This window comes from Scyliorhinus torazame, chromosome 14 (genome assembly GCF_047496885.1).
Source record: "Scyliorhinus torazame isolate Kashiwa2021f chromosome 14, sScyTor2.1, whole genome shotgun sequence".
Classification (NCBI taxonomy): Eukaryota; Metazoa; Chordata; class Chondrichthyes; order Carcharhiniformes; family Scyliorhinidae; genus Scyliorhinus; species Scyliorhinus torazame.
The window spans coordinates 211,041,204-211,063,807 of NC_092720.1; the positions used below are offsets into that span (position 1 = coordinate 211,041,204).

Sequence of the window (22,604 nt, forward strand, 5' to 3'; positions counted from 1 at the left end):
GGAGTCTGCATGTCCTCCCCTGTCTGCGTGGGTTTCCCTTCGCCCATCGAGTCTGCACCGGTGCATGAAAAGCACCTGACCTGCCTATCTAATCCGATTTGCCAGCACTTGTCCCATAGCCTTGAATGTTAAGATGTGCAAAGTCTTCGCCCAGGTACTTTTTAAAGGACGTGAGGTAACCCGCCTCTCTCACCCTCCCAGATAGGGCATTCCAGGCCATCACCACCCTCTGGGTGAAAAAGCTTTCCCTCAAATCCCTCCGAAAACATCCTACCCCTAACCTTGAACTTGTGTCCCCTCATTACTGACCCTTCAACTAATTCATCTGTTAATTTTCAACAGTTCATCTGATAATTCTAGCCTGGGCTCACCATATAAGTTCACTCCTGTAACAATTCCTCTCAGACTCTCTCTCTCCCCTGCCACAGTGTAAATTCAGACCTTACTGTGGGGGATCTCTCTCTCTCTTTATCCCAGTGTAAACTCAGACTCCCCCGGAGATCAGACTGCTGTCTCTCTCTCTCTCTTTATCCCAGTGTAAACTCAGACTCCCCCGGAGATCAGGCTGCTGTCTCTCTCTCTCTTTATCCCAGTGTAAACTCAGACTCCCCCGGAGATCAGGCTGCTGTCTCTCTCTCTCTTTATCCCAGTGTAAACTCAGACTCCCCCGGAGATCAGACTGCTGTCTCTCTCTCTCTCTGTGGAAACTCAGACTCTGCCCTGGGAGAGTCTCTCTCACCACCCTCACAGCGAACGAGCCACACCTCGCTGCGTGTACACCCTCCTTTCAAGCACCCTCTCCCGCCGGGGGTGAGAAAAACAGCAGCATTTCGCCGACATTTAAAATGACTTTAAGATGGAAAGTGAAACTGACTGAAATTGGGCGAAGTCCGGCGCTCGTTGCCTTTGACGGAAGGCCTGAGATCGAGGAGAGTGCGGTTAAAAATATGTCTTAGAGAGGCCGTAGAAGCAATCGGGGTAAGTTTGAAACCTCCTTGAGAGATATTGCAATGCAGAGAGCCAGCCTGCCAGAGATCAGCAAAGAAACTGAACAGACCAGAGCAGCACTTCCGGGTTTTGTACCACCCAGTTTAATATATCTTTAATCCAGTTATTTTTTCATTCCTGCATTATTCCCTGTGGCTGATTTTCCTCGAGGGTGACTCCTGTCACTCAGACTGATATTCAGAAACACAGTTGGTGAAACTTGGAGTTTGTCAATTTCCAACCTGGATACATTGTGACCCTCTGCGCTCCTGCCTCCAGCTGACAACCAGGAATTTCATTCCTATCACATCTTGTCGCGGACCGTGGCCAATCTGTATGGATTTTAAACTCAATAAACCCCCCGCCCCCCCAACCTGACCCCGCTGAACTCTCCCTCCTGACCCCCCCCCCCCAAACTCCCCCCCCCCCCAAACTCTCCCCCCCCCACAAACTCCCCCCCCCCCCCCACAAACTCCCCCCCCCCCCACAAACTCCCCCCTCACCAACACACAAACTCCCCCCCCACAAACTCCCCCCCCCACAAACTCCCCCCCCCCACAAACTCCCCCCCCCCCACAAACTCCCCCCCCCCACAAACTCCCCCCCCCCACAAACTCCCCCCCCCCCCCACAAACTCCCCCCCCCACAAACTTCCCCCCCACAAACACTCCCCCCCCCCACACAAACTCCCCCCCCACACAAACTCCCCCCCACAAACTCCCCCCCCCCACAAACTCCCCCCCCCACAAACTCCCCCCCCACAAACTCCCCCCCACACAAACTCCCCCCCCCCACAAACTCCCCCCCCACAAACTCCCCCCCCCCACAAACTCCCCCCCCACACAAACTCCCCCCCCCACACAAACTCCCCCCCCACACAAACTCCCCCCCCACACAAACTCCCCCCCCCACACAAACTCCCCCCCCCACACAAACTCCCCCCCCACACAAACTCTCCCCCTCCACACAAACTCTTCCCCCCCACAAACTCCCCCCCCCGAACTCCGCCCCCCCCGAACTCCGCCCCCCCCCGAACTCCGCCCCCCCCTCGAACTCTCCCCCCCCCCCTCGAACCCCCCCCGAACTCCCCCCCCGAACTCCCCCCCCTCAAACTCCCCCCCCCTCGAACTCCCCCCCCCCCTCGAACTCCCCCCCCCTCGAACTCTCCCCCCCCCTCGAACTCCCCCCCCTCGAACTCCCCCCCCCCTCGAACTCCCCCCCTCGAACTGCTCCCCCTCGAACACCTCCCTCGAACTCCCCCCTCCTTTTTAAAAAAAATATATATTTTATTCAAGATTTTTTGGTTTTTCTTTTAAACAACAATAAAGCAATATAAATAACAATGGCCAGTTTTAAACAGGTAAATAAATAATATATAATAAACAAAAACAAAACTAAATGGCAACTGCCTTGTCAAAAATAGTTACTCTCCAAAAATACAATCCAACAGTCCAATATACATTACTATAACAAATGTCTATACATGTACAATGACATCCCTAAGAGCCCGCCCGGATCCTCCCCCCCTCCCCCCCTCCCTCCCCCCTGGGTTGCTGCTGCTGTCTTTCTTTCTATTCATTCCCTCTATCGTTCTGTGAGGTAGTTGACGAACGGTTGCCACCGCCTGGTGAACCTTTGAGCCGAACCCCTTAATACGAACTTGATCCGTTCTAACTTTATAAACCCTGCCATGTCGTTTATCCAGGTCTCCACGCCCGGGGGTTTGGCTTCCTTCCACATAAGCAATATCCTGCGCCGGGCTACTAGGGACGCAAAGGCCAAAACATCAGCCTCTCTCGCCTCCTGCACTCCCGGCTCTTCTGCAACCCCAAATATAGCCAACCCCCAGCTTGGTTGGACCTGGACCCCCGCCACCTTCGAAAGCACCTTCGCCACCCCCACCCAGAACCCCTGTAATGCCAGGCATGACCAGAACATGTGGCTGTGATTCGCTGGGCTTCTCGAGCATCTCCCACACCTATCCTCTACCCCGAAAAATTTACTGAGCCGTGCTCCAGTCATGTGCGCCCTGTGTAGAAACTTGAATTGTATCAGGCTTAGCCTGGCACACGAGGAAGACGAGTTTACCCTACATAGGGCGTCAGCCCACAGCCCCTCCTCAATCTCCTCCCCCAGCTCTTCTTCCCATTTCCCTTTCAGCTCATCTACCATGATCTCCCCCTCGTCCCTCATTTCCCTGTATATGTCCGACACCCTACCATCCCCCACCCATGTCTCTGAGATCACTCTATCCTGCACCTCCTGCGTCGGGAGCTGCGGAAATTCCCTCACCTGTTGCCTCGCAAAAGCCTTCAGTTGCATATACCGAAATGCATTCCCTTGGGGCAACCCATATTTTTCCGTCAGCGCTCCCAGACTCGCAAACGTCCCATCTACGAACAGATCTCTCAATTGTACTACCCCAGCTCTTTGCCATGCTCCAAACCCCCCATCCATTCTCCCCGCAACAAACCTATGGTTATTTTTTATCGGGGACCGCACCGAGGCTCCCGTCCTTCCCCTATGCCGTCTCCAGTGCCCCCAAATTTTTAATGTTGCCACCACCACCGGGCTTGTAGTGTATTTCTTCGGGGAGAACGGCAACGGTGCCGTCACCATAGCTTGTAGGCTAGTCCCCCTGCAGGACGCCCTCTCCAATCTCTTCCACGCCGCTCCCTCCCCTTCTCCCATCCACTTACACACCATTGAAATATTGGCGGCCCAGTAATAATCATTTAGGCTCGGTAGTGCCAACCCCCCCCCTATCCCTACTACGGTGCAAGAACCCCCTCCTCACTCTCGGGGTCTTCCCGGCCCACACAAAACTCATAATGCTTTGCTCAATTCTCTTAAAAAAAGCCTTTGTGACCATCACCGGGAGGCACTGAAACACAAAGAGGAATCTCGGGAGAACCACCATTTTAACCGCCTGCACCCTACCCGCCAGTGACAGGGACACCATGTCCCATCTCTTGAAATCCTCCTCCATCTGTTCCACCAATCGTGTTAAATTAAGCCGGTGTAAGGTTCCCCAATTCTTGGCTATCTGAATCCCCAAGTACCGGAAGTCTCTTGTTACCTTCCTCAGCGGTAAATCCTCTGTTTCCCTGCTCTGCTCCCCCGGATGCACCACAAACAACTCACTTTTCCCCATGTTCAATTTATACCCCGAAAAATCCCTAAACTCCCCAAGTATCCGCATTATCTCTGGCATCCCCTCCACCGGGTCCGCCACATACAGCAACAAATCATCCGCATACAGAGATACCCGGTGTTCTTTTCCTCCCCTAAACACTCCCCTCCACTTCCTGGAACCCCTCAGTGCCATGGCCAGGGGCTCAATCGCCAGTGCAAACATTAACGGAGACAGGGGACATCCCTGCTTCGTCCCTCTGTAAAGCCGGAAATAATCAGACCCCCGTCCATTCGTAACCACACTCGCCATCGGTGCCCTATACAGCAGCTGTACCCATCCGATATATCCATCTCCGAAGCCAAATCTCCTCCACCTCCCACAGATAATCCCACTCCACTCTATCAAATGCTTTCTCGGCATCCATCGCCACCACTATCTCCGTTTCCCCCTCTGGCGGGGGCATCATCATTACCCCTAGCAACCTCCGTATATTCGTGTTCAGCTGTCTCCCCTTCACAAACCCAGTCTGGTCCTCATGTACCACCACCGGGACACAGTCCTCTATCCTCGTCGCCATTACCTTGGCCAGAATCTTAGCATCCACATTTAAAAGAGAAATGGGCCTATAGGACCCGCATTGCAGCGGGTCTTTTTCCTTCTTTAGGAGGAGCGATATCTTTGCCTCTGACATAGTCGGGGGCAACTGCCCCCTTTCCCTAGCCTCATTAAAGGTTCTCGTCAGAAGCGGGGCCAGCAAGTCCATATACTTCCTATAAAATTCCACCGGGAATCCGTCTGGTCCCGGGGCCTTCCCCGCCTGCATGCTCCCAATCCCTTTCACTACCTCCTCCATCTCAATCTGTGCTCCCAGTCCCGCCCTCTCCTGCTCCTCCACCTTAGGGAATTCCAGCTGATCCAGAAAGCACATCATTCTCTCCTTCCCTTCCGGGGGCTGAGCTTTATATAATCTTTCGTAGAATACCTTGAACACCCCATTTACTCTCTCCGCTCCCCGCTCCATCTCTCCCTCCTCGTCTCTCACCTCCCCTATCTCCCTCGCTGCTCCCCTCGTCCTCAGTTGGTGGGCCAACAACCGGCTCGCCTTCTCCCCATATTCATACTGTACACCCTGTGCCTTCCTCCATTGTGCCTCTGCATTACCCGTAGTCAACAAGTCAAATTCTACATGTAGCCTTTGCCTTTCCCTGTACAGTCCCTCCTCCGGTGCCTCCGCATATTGTCTGTCCACCCTCAAAAGTTCTTTCAGCAACCGCTCCCCTTCCCTACCCTCCTGCTTTCCTTTATGTGCCCTAATAGATATCAGCTCCCCTCTAACCACTGCCTTCAACGCCTCCCAGACCATTTTCACCTGAACCTCCCCATTGTCGTTAAGCTCCAAGTACCTTTCAATACACCCCCTCACCCTTAAACATATCCCCTCATCTGCCAATAGTCCCATGTCCATTCTCCAGGGCGGGTGCTGTTCTTTTTCCTCCCCTATCTCCAGGTCTACCCAATGTGGAGCGTGGTCCGAGATAGCTATTGCCGTGTACTCCGTCCCTGTCACCTTCGGGATCAGCGCCCTTCCCAATACAAAAAAGTCTATCCGTGAATATACTTTATGGACATAGGAGAAAAACGAGAACTCCTTACTCCTAGGCCTGCTAAATCTCCAGGGGTCTACTCCTCCCATCTGCTCCATAAAGTCCTTGAGCACCCTAGCTGTAGCTGGCCTCCTCCCGGTCCTGGACCTCGATCTGTCCAGCCCTGGGTCCAGCACCGTATTGAAGTCTCCCCCCATTACCAACTTTCCCGCCTCTAGGTCCGGGATACGTCCCAACATTCGCCTCATAAAATTGGCATCATCCCAGTTCGGGGCATATACGTTCACTAGAACCACCGCCTCCCCTTGCAATCTGCCACTAACCATCACGTATCGACCCCCACTATCCGCCACTATGGTCTTTGCCTCAAACAGTACCCGTTTCCCCACTAATATAGCCACCCCCCTGTTCTTTGCGTCTAACCCCGAATGAAACACCTGCCCCACCCATCCTTTGCGTAGTCTGACCTGATCTATCAGTTTCAAATGCGTCTCCTGCAACATAACCACATCTGCCTTTAATTTCTTTAGGTGTGCGAGTACCCGTGCCCTTTTAATCGGCCCGTTCAGCCTTCTCACGTTCCACGTGATCAGCCGGGTTGGGGGGCTCTTTACCCCCCCCCCCCTTGTCGACTAGCCATCCCCTTTTTTAACCCAGCTCCTCACCCGGTTCCCACGTAGCCGTATCTCCCCCCGACGGCGCCCTCCCGCCTCGACCACCCCACCCCGTAACAGCTCCCCCTTCTCCCCAGCAGCAGCAACCCAGTTAATCCCCCCCCCCCCCCCCCGCTAGATCCTCTTCTAGTGTAATTGCACCCCCCATGTTGCTCCCAGAAGTCAACAAACTCTGGCTGACCTCGGCCCCCACTGTGCGAGGCCCCCTCCTTCCTGCTTCCCTGTTCCTGCCATGATTACCATAGCGCGGAAACAAAGCCCGCATTTCCCACTTGGCCCCACCCCTAATGGCCGGCGCCCACAATTCCTCATCCTTCACCCCCCCCCCCCCCCCCCCCCCCCCACGACATGGGGAAGAGAGAAAAGTTACGGGGTCGCAAGATTAACAACTTGAGAGATCATCCCTTCCCCCTTTTTCCCCCCCTTCACCCCACGTAATCACACCACCACTTTGTCCCAAACGTTCTTTTTCTGGCCCGCTTATTCCAGCTGCTCCTCCACAATAAATGTCCACGCCTCTTCTGCCGTTTCGAAGTAGTGGTGCTTCCCTTGGTGTGTGACCCACAGTCTCGCCGGTTGCAGCATTCCAAATTTGACCTTCCTTTTGTGAAGCACCGCCTTGGCCCGATTGAAACTTGCCCTCCTTCTCTCCACCTCCGCACTCCAATCTTGATATACGCGGATCACCGCGTTCTCCCACCTACTGTTCCGAGTTTTCTTCGCCCACCTGAGGACCATCTCTCTGTCATTATATCGGAGAAACCTCACCACTATGGCTCGAGGTATTTCTCCAGCCCTCGGTCTTCGCGTCATAACTCGCTAGGCTCCCTCCACCTCCAATGGGCCCGTCGGGGCCTCCGATCCCATTAACGAGTGAAGCATCGTGCTCACATATGCCCCGACGTCCGCCCCCTCCGCACCTTCGGGAAGACCAAGAATCCTTAAATTCTTCCTCCTCGCATTATTCTCCAGCACCTCCAGCCTTTCCACACACCTTTTATGCTGTGCCTCGTGCATCTCTGTCTTCACCACCAGGCCCTGTATTTCGTCTTCATTATCAGCGGCCTTTGCCTTCACGACCAGAAGCTCCTGCTCCTGGATCGTTTGTTCCTCCTTTAGCCCTTCAATCGCTTGTAATATTGGGGCCAGCAGCTCCTTCTTCATCTCCTTTTTAAGTTCTTCCACACAGCGCCGCAGGAACTCTTGTTGGTCAGGGTCCCATACTAGACGGCCACCTTCCGACGCCATCTTGCTTTGTGCTTGCCTTCCTTGCCGCTGCTCTAGAGGATCCTCCGCAATCCGGCCACCTTCCTCTCCTTTTTCCATCCGTGTCCAGGGGGAATTCCTTTCTGGTTTACCGCACAGTGTTTTTAGTCGTTAAAATTGCCGTTGGGGCTCCTATTAAGAGCCCAAAAGTCCGTTCCACCGGGAGCTGCCGAAACGTGCGACTTAGCTGGTCATCGCCGCACCCGGAAGTCCAACTCCCCCCTCCTTGAACTCCCCCCCCCCCCCTTGAACTCCCCCCACCGAACTCCCCCCCCCCCTCAAACTCCCCCCCCCTCAAACTCCCCCCCCTCGAAACTCCCCCCCTCGAAACTCCCCCCCTCGAAACTCCCCCCCTCGAAACTCCCCCCCCCTCGAAACTCCCCCCCCCTCGAAACTCCCCCCCCCTCGAAACTCCCCCCCCCTCGAAACTCCCCCCCCCCTCGAAACTCCCCCCTCAAACTCCCCCGACCCCCTGAACTCCCGCCCCCTGAACTCCCCCCCCCCGAACCCCCCCTGAACTCCCCCCCCCACTGAACTCCCCCCCACCCCACTGAACTCCCCCACTGAACACCCTCCCCCTGAACTCCCCCCAACCCCTGAACTCCCCCCAACCCCTGAACTCCCCCCGCCCCTGAACTCCCCCCCCTGAACTCCCCCCCTGAACTCCCCCCCTGAACTCCCCCCCTGAACTCCCCCCCTGAACTCCCCCCTGAACTCCCCCCCCTGAACTCCCCCCCTCTCCTGAACTCCGCCCCTCCTGAACTTCCACCCCCCCTCCTGAACTCCCCCCCTGAACTCCCCCCTGAACCCCACCCCCTGAACTACCCCCCCCGAACTCTCCCCCCCCCCACTGAACTCCCCCCCCCCCGAACTCCCCCTCTGAACTCCGCCCCCTGAACTCCCTCCCCCTGAACTCCCCCCACCCCCGAACTCCCCCCAAACTCCCCCACTGAACTCCCCCACTGAACACCCTCCCCCTGAACTCCCCCCAACCCCCGAACTCCCCTGAACTCCTCCCCCGCCGAAGGCCCCCCTGAACCCCCCCCCTGAACTCCGCCCCCTCCTGAACTCCCACTCCTGAACTTCCCCCCTCCCTCCTGAAGCTCCCCCCTCCTCCTGAAGCTCCCCCTCCTCCTGAACTCCCCCCCTCCTCCTGAACTCCCCCCCTCCTCCTGAACTCCCCCCCTCCTCCTGAACTCCCCCCCTCCTCCTGAACTCCCCCCCCTCCTCCTGAACTCCCCTCCTCCTCCTGAACTCCCCTCCTCCTCCTGAACTCCCCCCCCACTCCTGATCTCCCCCCCCTCCTGAACTCCACCCCCTCCTGAACTCCCCCCCCCCCCACCTGAACCCCCCCTCCTGAACTCCCCCCTGAACACTTCCCCCCCCCTGAACTCCCCCCCCTCCTGAACTCTTCTCCCCCCTCCTGACCTCCCCCCCCGAACTTCCCCCCCCTGAACTTCCCCCCTTAAAATCCCCCCTCCCGACCTCCCCCCCCCGAACTCCCCCCCCTCCCTGAACTCGCCCCCCCCCCGAACTCTTTCCCCCCCCCCAAACTCCCCCCCCCCCCTGAACTCCCCCCCCCCCCGAACTCCCCCTACCCCCAGAGACTCGGGGTAATGTCACTGGATTAGTAATCCGGAGATTCAGGGGATTGTCACTGGATTAGTAATCCAGAGACTCATGCTAATGTCACTGGATTAGTAATACAGAGACCCAGGACATTGTCACTGGATTAGTAATCCAGAGATTCTGGGTAATATCCCTGGATTAGTAATCCAGAGACTCAGGGTATTGTCACTGGATTAATAATCCAGAGACCCAGGATAATGTCACTGGATTAGTAATCCAGAGACTCAGGGTAATACTCTGGATTAGTAATCCCGAGACTCAGGGTAATACTCTGGATTAGTATTCCAGTGATTCAGGGTAATGTCACTGGATTAGTCACCAAGAAGACTCGGAGTAATGTCACTGGATTAGTAATCCAGAGATTCAGGGTAATGTCACTGGATTAGTAATCAAGAGACTCAGCGTATTGTCACTGGATTAGTAATCGAGAGATTCAGGGTAATGTCACTGGATCAGTAATCCGGAGACCCAGGGTAACACTCTGGATTAGTAATCCAGAGATTCAGGGTAATGCCACTGGATTAGTAATCCAGAGACTCAGTGTATTGTCACTGGATTTGTAATCCAGAGACCCAGGGTAATGTCACTGGATTAGTAATCCAGAGACTCAGGGCAATACTCTGGATTGGTAATCTAGAGACTCAGGGTATTGTCACTGGATTAGTAATCCAGAGACTAGGGGGAATTTCACTGGATTAGTAATCAAGAAGACTCGGAGTAATGTCACTGGATTAGTAATCCAGAGATTCAGGGTAATGTCACTGGATTAGTAATCCGGAGACTCAGGGTATTGTCACTGTATTAGTAATCCAGAGACTCAGGGTCATGTCACTTGATTAGTAATCCAGAAACTTGGCGTAATGTCACTGGATTAGTAATCCAGAGACACAGGGTAATGTCACTGGATTAGTAATCCAGAGACACAGGGTAATGTCACTGGATTAGTAATCCAGAGACACACGGTAATGTCACTGGATTAGTAATCCAGGGACTCAGGGAATTGTCACTGGATTAGTAATCCAGAGACACAGGGTAATGTCACTGGATTAGTAATCCAGAGACACAGGGTAATGTCCCTGGATTAGTAATCCAGAGACTTGGGGTAATCCAGAAACTTGGGGTAATGTCACTGGATTAGTAATCCAAAGACTCGGGGTAATGTCACTGGATTAGCAATCCAGAGACTCGGAGTCATGTCACTGGATTAGTAATCCAGAGACACACGGTAATGTCACTGGATTAGTAATCCAGAAACTTGGGGTAATGTCACTGGATTAGTAATCCAGAGATTCAGGGTTATGTCACTGGATTAGTAATCCAGAGACACAGGGTAATTTCACTGGATTAGTAATCCAGAGACACACGGTAATGTCACTGGATTCGTAATCCAGAGACTCGGGGTAATGTCACTGGATTAGCAATCCAGAGACTCGGAGTAATGTCACTGGATTAGTAATCCAGAGATTCAGGGTAATGTCACTGGATTAGTAATCCAGAGACCTAGGGTAATGTCCCTGGATCATTAATACAGAGACCCAGGGTAATACTCTGGATATGTAATCCAGAGACCCAGGGTTATACTCTGTGCTCCCAGGTTTAAATCCCACCACGGCAGATGGTCAAATTCAAATTCAATAAAAATCTGGAATCAAAAGTACAATGATGACCATGAAAGGCAATGTTGTACGAGCAGGGCCATTCGGCCCCTTGAGTCTTCTCCACCGATCAATGAGATCATGGGAGATCTGTTGAGTTTGACGTTCTGCTAATTTTAAAACCCTAGTTCTGACTCACCCACATGAGGAAACATCTTTTCCCCGACCATCTGGTCAGGATCATTCAGAAGCTTGGACACTTCAATCAAGTCAACCCTTGCTCTTCAAAACTCCAGTGGAAACAAGCCCAGCCTGTCCGACCTTTCCTCACAAGACAAGCCGCTCACTGTTTGCAGCTGGCTGCCGTGTTCCCTACTTTACAACATGTCGGATTGGCTTAATTGGCTGTAAAGCACTTGGAGATGTCAAGAGGTTGTGAGTGGTGCTGTAGAAATGCAATCCTTCCTTGACTGGAGAATGGGAGGCACCTGTGCAGCAGTCAGTAGCTGAGGACTGGCACCTGTGCAGCAGTCAGTAACTTAGGGCTGGCACCTGTGCAGCAGTCAGTCACTGAGGACTGGCACCTGTACAGCAGTCAGTCACTGAGGACTGACACCTGTGCAGCAGTCAGTGACTGAGGACTGGCACCTGTGCAGCAGTCAGTGACTGAGGACTGGCACCTGTGCAGCAGTCAGTCACTGAGGACTGGCACCTGTGCAGCAGTCAGTGACTGAGGACTGGCACCTGTGCAGCAGTCAGTCACTGAGGACAGGCACCTGTGCAGCAGTCAGTCACTGAGGACTGGCACATGTGCAGCAGTCAGTAGCTGAGGATTGGCATCTGTGCAGCAGTCAGTCACTGAGGACTGGCACCTGTGCAGCAGTCAGTCACTGAGGACAGGCACCTGTGCAGCAGTCAGTCACTGAGGACTGGCAGCTGTGCAGCAGTCAGTCACTGAGGACTGGTACCTGTGCAGCAGTCAGTCACTGAGGACAGGCACCTGTGCAGCAGTCAGTCACTGAGGACCGGCACCTGTGCAGCAGTCAGTAACTGAGGACAGGGACATGTGCAGCAGTCAGTAGCTGAGGACAGGGACCTGTGCAGCAGTTAGTCACTGAGGACTGGCACCTGTGCAGCAGTCAGTCACTGAGAACAGGGACCTGTGCAGCAGTCAGTAGCTGATGACAGGCCCTTGTGCAGCAGTCAGTAGCTGAGGACAGGGACCTGTGCAGCAGTCAGTAGCTGAGGACTGGCACCTGTGCAGCAGTCAGTAACTGAGGACTGGCAGCTGTGCAGCAGTCAGTCACTGAGGACAGGCACCTGTGCAGCAGTCAGTCACTGAGGACTGGCACCTGTGCAGCAGTCAGTCACTGAGGACTGGCACCTGTGCAGCAGTCAGTAACTGAGGACAGGCACCTGTGCAGCAGTCAGTCACTGAGGACTGGCACCTGTGCAGCAGTCAGTCACTGAGGACTGGCACCTGTGCAGCAGTCAGTCACTGAGGACTGGCACCTGTGCAGCAGTCAGTCACTGAGGACTGGCACCTGTGCAGCAGTCAGTAACTGAGGACAGGCACCTGTGCAGCAGTCAGTAACTGAGGACAGGCACCTGTGCAGCAGTCAGTAGCTGAGGACTGGCACCTGTGCAGCAGTCAGTCACTGAGGACTGGCACATGTGCAGCAGTCAGTAGCTGAGGATTGGCATCTGTGCAGCAGTCAGTCACTGAGGACTGGCACCTGTGCAGCAGTCAGTCACTGAGGACAGGCACCTGTGCAGCAGTCAGTCACTGAGGACAGGCACCTGTGCAGCAGTCAGTCACTGAGGACCGGCACCTGTGCAGCAGTCAGTAACTGAGGACAGGGACATGTGCAGCAGTCAGTAGCTGAGGACAGGGACCTGTGCAGCAGTCAGTAGCTGAGGACAGGCACCTGTGCAGCAGTCAGTAGCTGAGGACAGGGACCTGTGCAGCAGTCAGTAGCTGAGGACTGGCACCTGTGCAGCAGTCAGTAACTGAGGACTGGCAGCTGTGCAGCAGTCAGTAGCTGAGGACAGGGACCTGTGCAGCAGTCAGTAGCTGAGGACTGGCACCTGTGCAGCAGTCAGTAACTGAGGACTGGCAGCTGTGCAGCAGTCAGTCACTGAGGACCGACACCTGTGCAGCAGTCAGTAGCTGAGGACTGGCACCTGTGCAGCAGTCAGTCACTGAGGACAGGCACCTGTGCAGCAGTCAGTCACTGAGGACCGACACCTGTGCAGCAGTCAGTAGCTGAGGACTGGCACCTGTGCAGCAGTCAGTAACTGAGGACTGGGATCTGTGCAGCAGTCAGTGACTGAGGACTGGCACCTGTGCAGCAGTCAGTAACTGAGGACTGGCACCTGTGCAGCAGTCAGTAACTGAGGACTGGCACCTGTGCAGCAGTCAGTCACTGAGGACTGGCACCTGTGCAGCAGTCAGTCACTGAGGACTGGCATCTGTGCAGCAGTCAGTCACTGAGGACTGGCACCTGTGCAGCAGTCAGTAACTGAGGACTGGCACCTGTGCAGCAGTCAGTAACGGAGGACAGGGACCTGTGCAGCAGTCAGTAACTGAGGACTCGCACCTGTGCAGCAGTCAGTAACTGAGGACTCGCATCAGTGCAGCAGTCAGTAACTGAGGACTGGCATCTGTGCAGCAGTCAGTAACTGAGGACTGGCACCTGTGCAGCAGTCAGTAACTGAGGACAGGCAACTGTGCAGCAGCCCGTAGCTGAGGACTGGCATCTGTGCAGCAGTCAGTAACTGAGGACTGGCACCTATGCAGCAGTCAGTAGCTGAGGACTGGCACCTGTGCAGCAGTCAGTAACTGAGGACTGGCACCTGTGCAGCAGTCAGTCACTGAGGACAGGCACCTGTGCAGCAGTCAGTCACTGAGGACAGGCACCTGTGCAGCAGTCAGTCACTGAGGACCGGCACCTGTGCAGCAGTCAGTAACTGAGGACAGGGACATGTGCAGCAGTCAGTAGCTGAGGACAGGGACCTGTGCAGCAGTTAGTCACTGAGGACTGGCACCTGTGCAGCAGTCAGGCACTGAGAACAGGGACCTGTGCAGCAGTCAGTAGCTGAGGACAGGCACCTGTGCAGCAGTCAGTAGCTGAGGACTGGCACCTGTGCAGCAGTCAGTAACTGAGGACTGGCAGCTGTGCAGCAGTCAGTCACTGAGGACAGGCACCTGTGCAGCAGTCAGTCACTGAGGACTGGCACCTGTGCAGCAGTCAGTCACTGAGGACTGGCACCTGTGCAGCAGTCAGTCACTGAGGACTGGCACCTGTGCAGCAGTCAGTAACTGAGGACTGGCACCTGTGCAGCAGTCAGTAACTGAGGACTGGCAGTTGTGCAGCAGCCAGTCACTGAGGACAGGGACCTGTGCAGCAGTCAGTAGCTGAGGACTGGCACCTGTGCAGCAGTCAGTAACTGAGGACTGGCACCTGTGCAGCAGTCAGTAGCTGAGGACATGGACCTGTGCAGCCATCAGTAACTGAGGATTTGCACCTGTGCAGCAGTCAGTAACGGAGGACAGGGACCTGTGCAGCAGTCATTAACTGAGGACTCGCACCTGTGCAGCAGTCAGTAACTGAGGACTCGCATCAGTGCAGCAGTCAGTAACTGAGGACTGGCACCTGTGCAGCAGTCAGTAACTGAGGACTGGCAGTTGTGCAGCAGCCAGTCACTGAGGACAGGGACCTGTGCAGGAGTCAGTAACTGAGGACTGGCACCTGTGCAGCAGTCAGTAACTGAGGACTGGCAGTTGTGCAGCAGCCAGTCACTGAGGACCGGCATCTGTGCAGCAGTCAGTAACTGAGGACTGGCACCTGTGCAGCAGTCAGTAACTGAGGACAGGCAACTGTGCAGCAGCCCGTAGCTGAGGACTGGCATCTGTGCAGCAGTCAGTAACTGAGGACTGGCACCTATGCAGCAGTCAGTAGCTGAGGACTGGCACCTGTGCAGCAGTCAGTAACTGAGGACTGGCAGCTGTGCAGCAGTCAGTCACTGAGGACAGGCACCTGTGCAGCAGTCAGTCACTGAGGACCGACACCTGTGCAGCAGTCAGTAGCTGAGCACTGGCACCTGTGCAGCAGTCAGTAACTGAGGACTGGGATCTGTGCAGCAGTCAGTGACTGAGGACTGGCACCTGTGCAGCAGTCAGTGACTGAGGACTGGCACCTGTGCAGCAGTCAGTAACTGAGGACTGGCACCTGTGCAGCAGTCAGTAACTGAGGACTGGCACCTGTGCAGCAGTCAGTCACTGAGGCCTGGCACCTGTGCAGCAGTCAGTCACTGAGGACTGGCACCTGTGCAGCAGTCAGTCACTGAGGACTGGCACCTGTGCAGCAGTCAGTCACTGAGGACTGGCACCTGTGCAGCAGTCAGTAACTGAGGACTGGCACCTGTGCAGCAGCCAGTCACTGAGGACAGGGACCTGTGCAGCAGTCAGTAGCTGAGGACTGGCACCTGTGCAGCAGTAAGTAACTGAGGACTGGCACCTGTGCAGCAGTCAGTAGCTGAGGACATGGACCTGTGCAGCCATCAGTAACTGAGGATTTGCACCTGTGCAGCAGTCAGTAACGGAGGACAGGGACCTGTGCAGCAGTCAGTAACTGAGGACTCGCACCTGTGCAGCAGTCAGTAACTGAGGACTCGCATCAGTGCAGCAGTCAGTCACTGAGGACTGGCACCTGTGCAGCAGTCAGTAGCTGAGGACAGGCACCTGTGCAGCAGCCCGTAGCTGAGGACTGGCATCTGTGCGGCAGTCAGTTACTGAGGACTGGCACCTGTGCAGCAGTCAGTCACTGAGGACTGGCACCTGTGCAGCAGTCAGTAACTGAGGACAGGCACCTGTGCGGCAGCCCGTAGCTGAGGACTGGCATCTGTGCGGCAGTCAGTTACTGAGGACTGGCACCTGTGCAGCAGTCAGTCACTGAGGACTGGCACCTGTGCAGCAGTCAGTAGCTGAGGATTTGCACCTGTGCAGCAGTCAGTAACGGAGGACTCGCATCAGTGCAGCAGTCAGTAACTGAGGACTGGCATCTGTGCAGCAGTCAGTAACTGAGGACTGGCATCTGTGCAGCAGTCAGTCACTGAGGACTGGCACCTGTGCAGCAGTCAGTAACTGAGGACTCGCATCAGTACAGCAGTCAGTAACTGAGGACTGGCATCTGTGCAGCAGTCAGTAACTGAGGACTGGCACCTGTGCAGCAGTCAGTAACTGAGGACTGGCACCTGTGCAGCAGTCAGTCACTGAGGACTGGCACCTGTGCAGCAGTCAGTCACTGAGGACTGGCACCTGTGCAGCAGTCAGTCACTGAGGACTGGCACCTGTGCAGCAGTCAGTCACTGAGGACTGGCACCTGTGCAGCAGTCAGTAACTGAGGACTGGCACCTGTGCAGCAGTCAGTAACTGAGGACTGGCAGTTGTGCAGCAGCCAGTCACTGAGGACAGGGACCTGTGCAGCAGTCAGTAGCTGAGGACTGGCACCTGTGCAGCAGTCAGTAACTGAGGACTGGCACCTGTGCAGCCGTCAGTAGCTGAGGACATGGACCTGTGCAGCCATCAGTAACTGAGGATTTGCACCTGTGCAGCAGTCAGTAACGGAGGACAGGGACCTGTGCAGCAGTCAGTAACTGAGGACTGGCACCTGTGCAGCAGTCAGTAACTGAGGACTGGCATCTGTGCAGCAGTCAGTAACTGAGGACTGGCACCTGTGCAGCAGTCAGTAACTGAGGACAGGCAACTGTGCAGCAGCCCGTAACTGAGGACTGGCATCTGTGCGGCAGTCAGTTACTGAGGACTGGCACCTGTGCAGCAGTCAGTCACTGAGGACTGGCACCTGTGCAGCAGTCAGTAGCTGAGGATTTGCACCTGTGCAGCAGTCAGTAACGGAGGACAGGGACCTGTGCAGCAGTCAGTAACTGAGGACTCGCACCTGTGCAGCAGTCAGTAACTGAGGACTCGCATCAGTGCAGCAGTCAGTAACTGAGGACTGGCATCTGTGCAGCAGTCAGTAACTGAGGACTGGCATCTGTGCGGCAGTCTGTAACTGAGGACTGGCACCTATGCAGCAGTCAGTAGCTGAGGACTGGCACCTGTGCAGCAGTCAGTAACTGAGGACTGGCACCTGTGCAGCAGTCAGTCACTGAGGACTGGCACCTGTGCAGCAGTCAGTCACTGAGGACTGGCACCTGTGCAGCAGTCAGTAGCTGAGGACTGGGATCTGTGCAGCAGTCAGTCACTGAGGACTGGCACCTGTGCAGCAGTCAGTCACTGAGGACTGGCACCTGTGCAGCAGTCAGTCACGGAGGACTGGCACCTGTGCAGCAGTCAGTCACTCAGGACTGGCACCTGTGCCACAGTCAGTAGCTGAGGACTGGGATCTGTGCAGCAGTCAGTAGCTGAGACTGGGATCTGTGCAGCAGTCAGTAGCTGAGGACTGGCACCTGTGCAGCTGTCAGTCACTGAGGACTGGCACCTGTGCAGCAGTCAGTAGCTGAGGACTGGCACCTGTGCAGCAGTCAGTAGCTGAGGACTGGCACCTGTGCAGCAGTCAGTAACTGAGGACTCGCATCAGTGCAGCAGTCAGTAACTGAGGACTGGCATCTGTGCAGCAGTCAGTAACTGAGGACTGGCACCTGTGCAGCAGTCAGTCACTGAGGACTGGCACCTGTGCAGCAGTCAGTCACTGAGGACTGGCACCTGTGCAGCAGTCAGTCACTGAGGACTGGCACCTGTGCAGCAGTCAGTCACTGAGGACTGGCACCTGTGCAGCAGTCAGTAACTGAGGACTGGCACCTGTGCAGCAGTCAGTAACTGAGGACTGGCACCTGTGCAGCAGTCAGTAACTGAGGACTGGCAGTTGTGCAGCAGCCAGTCACTGAGGACAGGGACCTGTGCAGCAGTCAGTAGCTGAGGACTGGCACCTGTGCAGCAGTCAGTAACTGAGGACTGGCACCTGTGCAGCAGTCAGTAGCTGAGGACATGGACCTGTGCAGCCATCAGTAACTGAGGATTTGCACCTGTGCAGCAGTCAGTAACGGAGGACAGGGACCTGTGCAGCAGTCAGTAACTGAGGACTCGCACCTGTGCAGCAGTCAGTAACTGAGGACTCGCATCAGTGCAGCAGTCAGTAACTGAGGACTGGCATCTGTGCAGCAGTCAGTAACTGAGGACTGGCACCTGTGCAGCAGTCAGTAACTGAGGACAGGCAACTGTGCAGCAGCCCGTAGCTGAGGACTGGCATCTGTGCAGCAGTCAGTAACTGAGGACTGGCACCTATGCAGCAGTCAGTAGCTGAGGACTGGCACCTGTGCAGCAGTCAGTAACTGAGGACTGGCAGCTGTGCAGCAGTCAGTCACTGAGGACAGGCACCTGTGCAGCAGTCAGTCACTGAGGACCGACACCTGTGCAGCAGTCAGTAGCTGAGGACTGGCACCTGTGCAGCAGTCAGTAACTGAGGACTGGGATCTGTGCAGCAGTCAGTGACTGAGGACTGGCACCTGTGCAGCAGTCAGTGACTGAGGACTGGCACCTGTGCAGCAGTCAGTAACTGAGGACTGGCACCTGTGCAGCAGTCAGTAACTGAGGACTGGCACCTGTGCAGCAGTCAGTCACTGAGGACTGGCACCTGTGCAGCAGTCAGTCACTGAGGACTGGCACCTGTGCAGCAGTCAGTCACTGAGGACTGGCACCTGTGCAGCAGTCAGTAACTGAGGACTGGCACCTGTGCAGCAGCCCGTAGCTGAGGACTGGCATCTGTGCAGCAGTCAGTCACTGAGGACTGGCACCTGTGCAGCAGTCAGTCACTGAGGACAGGGACCTGTGCAGCAGTCAGTAGCTGAGGACTGGCACCTGTGCAGCAGTAAGTAACTGAGGACTGGCACCTGTGCAGCAGTCAGTAGCTGAGGACATGGACCTGTGCAGCCATCAGTAACTGAGGATTTGCACCTGTGCAGCAGTCAGTAACGGAGGACAGGGACCTGTGCAGCAGTCAGTAACTGAGGACTCGCACCTGTGCAGCAGTCAGTAACTGAGGACTCGCATCAGTGGAGCAGTCAGTCACTGAGGACTGGCACCTGTGCCACAGTCAGTAGCTGAGGACTGGGATCTGTGCAGCAGTCAGTAGCTGAGGACTGGCATCTGTGCAGCAGTCAGTAACTGAGGACTGGCACCTGTGCAGCAGTCAGTAACTGAGGACTGGCATCTGTGCAGCAGTCAGTAACTGAGGACTGGCACCTGTGCAGCAGTCAGTAACTGAGGACAGGCAACTGTGCAGCAGCCCGTAGTTGAGGACTGGCATCTGTGCGGCAGTCAGTTACTGAGGACTGGCACCTGTGCAGCAGTCAGTCACTGAGGACTGGCACCTGTGCAGCAGTCAGTAGCTGAGGATTTGCACCTGTGCAGCAGTCAGTAACGGAGGACAGGGACCTGTGCAGCAGTCAGTAACTGAGGACTCGCACCTGTGCAGCAGTCAGTAACTGAGGACTCGCATCAGTGCAGCAGTCAGTAACTGAGGACTGGCATCTGTGCAGCAGTCAGTAACTGAGGACTGGCACCTGTGCAGCAGTCAGTAACTGAGGACTGGCACCTGTGCAGCAGTCAGTCACTGAGGACTGGCACCTGTGCAGCAGTCAGTCACTGAGGACTGGCACCTGTGCAGCAGTCAGTCACTGAGGACTGGCACCTGTGCAGCAGTCAGTAACTGAGGACTGGCACCTGTGCAGCAGTCAGTAACTGAGGACTGGCAGTTGTGCAGCAGCCAGTCACTGAGGACAGGGACCTGTGCAGCAGTCAGTAGCTGAGGACTGGCACCTGTGCAGCAGTCAGTAACTGAGGACTGGCACCTGTGCAGCAGTCAGTAGCTGAGGACATGGACCTGTGCAGCCATCAGTAACTGAGGATTTGCACCTGTGCAGCAGTCAGTAACGGAGGACAGGGACCTGTGCAGCAGTCAGTAACTGAGGACTCGCACCTGTGCAGCAGTCAGTAACTGAGGACTCGCATCAGTGCAGCAGTCAGTAACTGAGGACTGGCATCTGTGCAGCAGTCAGTAACTGAGGACTGGCACCTGTGCAGCAGTCAGTAACTGAGGACAGGCAACTGTGCAGCAGCCCGTAGCTGAGGACTGGCACCTGTGCAGCAGTCAGTAACTGAGGACTGGCACCTATGCAGCAGTCAGTAGCTGAGGACTGGCACCTGTGCAGCAGTCAGTGACTGAGGACTGGCACCTGTGCAGCAGTCAGTCACTGAGGACTGGCACCTGTGCAGCAGTCAGTAACTGAGGACTGGCACCTGTGCAGCAGTCAGTAACTGAGGACTGGCACCTGTGCAGCAGTCAGTGACTGAGGACTGGCACCTGTGCAGCAGTCAGTGACTGAGGACTGGCACCTGTGCAGCAGTCAGTCACTGAGGACTGGCACCTGTGCAGCAGTCAGTAACTGAGGACTGGCACCTGTGCAGCAGTCAGTAACTGAGGACTGGCACCTGTGCAGCAGCCAGTCACTGAGGACAGGGACCTGTGCAGCAGTCAGTAGCTGAGGACTGGCACCTGTGCAGCAGTAAGTAACTGAGGACTGGCACCTGTGCAGCAGTCAGTAGCTGAGGACATGGACCTGTGCAGCCATCAGTAACTGAGGATTTGCACCTGTGCAGCAGTCAGTAACGGAGGACAGGGACCTGTGCAGCAGTCAGTAACTGAGGACTCGCACCTGTGCAGCAGTCAGTAACTGAGGACTCGCATCAGTGCAGCAGTCAGTAACTGAGGACTGGCACCTGTGCAGCAGTCAGTAACTGAGGACTGGCATCTGTGCAGCAGTCAGTAACTGAGGACTGGCACCTGTGCAGCAGTCAGTAACTGAGGACTGGCATCTGTGCAGCAGTCAGTAACTGAGGACTGGCACCTGTGCAGCAGTCAGTAACTGAGGACAGGCAACTGTGCAGCAGCCCGTAGCTGAGGACTGGCATCTGTGCGGCAGTCAGTTACTGAGGACTGGCACCTGTGCAGCAGTCAGTCACTGAGGACTGGCACCTGTGCAGCAGTCAGTAGCTGAGGATTTGCACCTGTGCAGCAGTCAGTAACGGAGGACAGGGACCTGTGCAGCAGTCAGTAACTGAGGACTCGCACCTGTGCAGCAGTCAGTAACTGAGGACTCGCATCAGTGCAGCAGTCAGTAACTGAGGACTGGCATCTGTGCAGCAGTCAGTAACTGAGGACTGGCATCTGTGCGGCAGTCAGTAACTGAGGACTGGCACCTATGCAGCAGTCAGTAGCTGAGGACTGGCACCTGTGCAGCAGTCAGTAACTGAGGACTGGCACCTGTGCAGCAGTCAGTCACTGAGGACTGGCACCTGTGCAGCAGTCAGTCACTGAGGACTGGCACCTGTGCAGCAGTCAGTAGCTGAGGACTGGGATCTGTGCAGCAGTCAGTCACTGAGGACTGGCACCTGTGCAGCAGTCAGTCACTGAGGACTGGCACCTGTACAGCAGTCAGTCACTGAGGACTGACACCTGTGCAGCAGTCAGTGACTGAGGACTGGCACCTGTGCAGCAGTCAGTGACTGAGGACTGGCACCTGTGCAGCAGTCAGTCACTGAGGACTGGCACCTGTGCAGCAGTCAGTGACTGAGGACTGGCACCTGTGCAGCAGTCAGTCACTGAGGACAGGCACCTGTGCAGCAGTCAGTCACTGAGGACTGGCACATGTGCAGCAGTCAGTAGCTGAGGATTGGCATCTGTGCAGCAGTCAGTCACTGAGGACTGGCACCTGTGCAGCAGTCAGTCACTGAGGACAGGCACCTGTGCAGCAGTCAGTCACTGAGGACTGGCAGCTGTGCAGCAGTCAGTCACTGAGGACTGGTACCTGTGCAGCAGTCAGTCACTGAGGACAGGCACCTGTGCAGCAGTCAGTCACTGAGGACCGGCACCTGTGCAGCAGTCAGTAACTGAGGACAGGGACATGTGCAGCAGTCAGTAGCTGAGGACAGGGACCTGTGCAGCAGTTAGTCACTGAGGACTGGCACCTGTGCAGCAGTCAGTCACTGAGAACAGGGACCTGTGCAGCAGTCAGTAGCTGATGACAGGCCCTTGTGCAGCAGTCAGTAGCTGAGGACAGGGACCTGTGCAGCAGTCAGTAGCTGAGGACTGGCACCTGTGCAGCAGTCAGTAACTGAGGACTGGCAGCTGTGCAGCAGTCAGTCACTGAGGACAGGCACCTGTGCAGCAGTCAGTCACTGAGGACTGGCACCTGTGCAGCAGTCAGTCACTGAGGACTGGCACCTGTGCAGCAGTCAGTAACTGAGGACAGGCACCTGTGCAGCAGTCAGTCACTGAGGACTGGCACCTGTGCAGCAGTCAGTCACTGAGGACTGGCACCTGTGCAGCAGTCAGTCACTGAGGACTGGCACCTGTGCAGCAGTCAGTCACTGAGGACTGGCACCTGTGCAGCAGTCAGTAACTGAGGACAGGCACCTGTGCAGCAGTCAGTAACTGAGGACAGGCACCTGTGCAGCAGTCAGTAGCTGAGGACTGGCACCTGTGCAGCAGTCAGTCACTGAGGACTGGCACATGTGCAGCAGTCAGTAGCTGAGGATTGGCATCTGTGCAGCAGTCAGTCACTGAGGACTGGCACCTGTGCAGCAGTCAGTCACTGAGGACAGGCACCTGTGCAGCAGTCAGTCACTGAGGAC

The 22,604-nt window shown here is 55.8% G+C and overlaps 1 protein-coding gene across 1 annotated transcript in view; it reads left to right on the forward strand.

The window, feature by feature from the left end:
- Positions 1–643: 643 nt before the first annotated feature.
- The window catches only part of LOC140390449 (butyrophilin subfamily 1 member A1-like), a 273,313-nt gene continuing 251,352 nt past the window's right edge, over positions 644–22,604 (forward strand). The window contains exon 1 of the mRNA XM_072475596.1: positions 644–978. The gene's annotated coding sequence lies outside the window, so the exon portion shown is untranslated. The remainder of the gene's footprint in view (positions 979–22,604) is intronic.